This window comes from Octodon degus, unplaced genomic scaffold, assembly GCF_000260255.1.
Source record: "Octodon degus isolate 3935 unplaced genomic scaffold, OctDeg1.0 scaffold00054, whole genome shotgun sequence".
Classification (NCBI taxonomy): Eukaryota; Metazoa; Chordata; class Mammalia; order Rodentia; family Octodontidae; genus Octodon; species Octodon degus.
This window is the reverse complement of record NW_004524630.1, coordinates 7345358-7348464: the sequence shown is the minus strand read 5'-3', so window position 1 is coordinate 7348464 and position 3107 is coordinate 7345358.

Genomic DNA, 3107 nt, shown 5'->3' with positions numbered 1-3107 from the left:
GCATGCAAGCATGTGCATTATATACACATGTGCTCCATACCCATATACATGTCTGTGCTTTTGCAAGTATATTCCTGGAAAGGAACATACCTGCACATACATTCAGATATGCATAAGCATGTATGCTGCTATGTAAACTTACGTGCATACACAGGCAACTATTACATTTTATGTATACATGTATATGCCACATAAAAATAAAACAGACATATAATACTAACCTGTTACAGAAGGGGTAAATCAAATCACTAAATTAAAGAAAGATTTTAGAGTAATAAAGGAACATATGAAGACCTGAGCGGAGGGGGTACACGGGCAGATGGGCCAGTTCTGGAGAAAGGTAGCCACTGTCCCTATTAATGATAAGGGAAACAGGAATATAAGAAACCTATTTAACAACACAGAAACTTACACATAAAATGGCAGATATGTTGACGCAGGGTACAATGATGAAATCATTTCAACTCAGCAACAGGCCTGAGCGGATCACTCTTACCACTGTTATCGTGGAGATTTGGCAGAAAGCTCATTTATATTGATCAAAGAACCAAGGCTACAAATTCACAACCCACAAAGAAGCAAGTTCCCAAAGCCAACCACAGAAAAGGCTGCTTAAGCAAGCTAGCAGGGAAACGCAAGCAAAAAATAAACTTCAGGTAGTTACATTTGGGTTCACTAACCTATGAAAAATAGAGCTATGATCCCCATCATTGGTGATAAATTGAAGATATGGGCACTCATATTTTTATTCATGGAAATGAAAGTTTTCATTTCTGAAATAAATCTAACTTTTTAAAAATTGAAAAAATGTAACCTTTAACTTGATTGATTTTACTTGGAATTCTGAAAGGAAATAGACACTGGAAACACAAACAGCACTACACACACCTAAAAGATGGCTACACAGATTTTGGCATATACAATATTCTGTCAGTCCTAAGCAGTAAGTAAAAGGAGATGTATTTTTATGTGGGATAACTTGGAAAAATGAACTCAAAGTATTGACCAATCATAAAAAGAAGAAGTAATGTAACTATTTTAGAGCATAAAGAAAAATACACCCTCAGCACACAATTTTACAATCATTTCCAGATTCAGCGAAAAGAAATTTAAAATTCATGGATATAGTTCTCATAAAATAGGAGAAATGTTGTGGGAAATAAAAATAAGGTCCAATTCCTCAAGGTCCAGATTTTCTGTAATTCATTATCCACATAAACTCAAAGCATTATAAGCAAGTGTCACAAGTACCAGGTCTGTGTTAGGTAAAGCCTTCTTCCACCCACAAATAGTAAAGCAATACTGGCCTTTCTGTATGTTGGAAAATTGGTTCCAGGGCCCCATGGATACCAAAATATGTGAATGTCCAAGTCCCTTATGTAAAATATCACTGCATACATACATGTTCCTGTATACTTTAAACCATGCCTAGACCACTTCTAATACCTAGACAATATAAATTTCATAGAAGAAGTTATTTTTAAATGGTATGGGCTAGGTAAGAATAATAAGAACATTCTGTACATATTTAGTGAAGGGAAGTATTTTCACTGTGACTTTGCTTTGCTTCTCTCTTGCTGTGTGTGCGGGCATGTTTGTTCCTGGCCACCATACCTGCTAGGCAAGTGTGCTAAGTTACTTTTTTTTTTTTTTTTGGTGGAACTGGGGATTGAATTCAGGCCCTTGCGCTTGCCAGGGAAGCATTTATTCCACTGAGTCATCTCCCCGGCCCCATACTTTCTGTTGTTGAGACAAACTACCCAACATCCAAAGTTTGGGTGTTCCGGTTTGGTCTGTAGAGGTCTCAGTTCACAGTTGGCTGGCTCCATGGCAGGGTGACAAGGCAGAGGGGCTGCACAGAGGAGGAGCCATTGCTGGCAGGCAGAAGGCAGCAAGCAGCGAGTGTGGAAAAGCAGAAGGCAACGAGGAGAGAATGACTGCAGCTCCGCTTATGTCTGTTGTATTTTATCCAGGCAGCTGCCCTTAGAGTGGGCCGTACTCACGTCCTCTCTCCTAGCATTGCACCACGAATCGATCCCAGCATCACATTCTTGATTCCAGCATCACACACTCTAGCTCCACCCACCTGCAAAGTGCCCCATTTAGGACCACGTGAGGCTTTGAGGGGACAGACAGATGCAAGCCTAACACTGGCCCTGAGCTATATCCCCAGCCATCGAGTATTTTGGTCTACAGGTCACTAAGTGTGCAGACACAAAACTCACAGATACACACATGCAGCTGCACTACTACCCCAAACTCATTTACCATTTGAACAGACTTGATGTTAATTTTAGTGTGTTTATTATGCATTTAAGAGAGGAATTTTTCCAGGATTTTTAGAAACTAGGGCTAAATTCCTTTTTGGAATATCCCAGTAGTATGATCCAGAAGGTTATTATTCATTTGAAACAGAATTGAAGAAACAGACTGCTGAAATAAAATTCTTTTATAAAAATAATATTAAAAGAGTGTTTAATGATATCTCTCATTCTAAGAATGATAAATTTCTAGGACTGCTGGAATGGCCATTTAATTCCAAACAGAGCTATTTCTTTTTCTTAAGGATAATGTCAGTTAAAACAACTAAATGACTTAAACATCATTATTGTATTCATTTTTAACCATGAATAAGATTAGCAAACAAAAGTGAAAAATTTTTCATCATAAATAGAACTGTGGCGAAGACATATGTGCAGCGATGAATGTTTCACAGGCTTTTCTCGAAGAGGCACTGGAGAAAATGCAAAAGCTCCCTCCCACTTTGACAAAATAACAGCTTCAGGTCCCAGGGATAGATGGACACAACGCGACTGACACCAGTCCTTTTGGACTGTATTAACTCAGGCTGTAAAAAATGCTTGGCTGACCTAAAACGATAGCACTAAAATCTACAAACGAATTCCTTGGTGATCGGAAAGGTTTAGCCTGTACCTAATTACAGACAGCAAAGCCTTCATTGGACGGTGTAAGAAACCCAAGTCATAGATAAATGGCCCACCTTTGAGCAGTTACTGAACACCTTTATTTTAAGCCCCTTCTTCTAAAAATTGCCATAATTATTTTCAACAAGTTCATGCTTAGTAGTTAAACAAATGAAAAATATT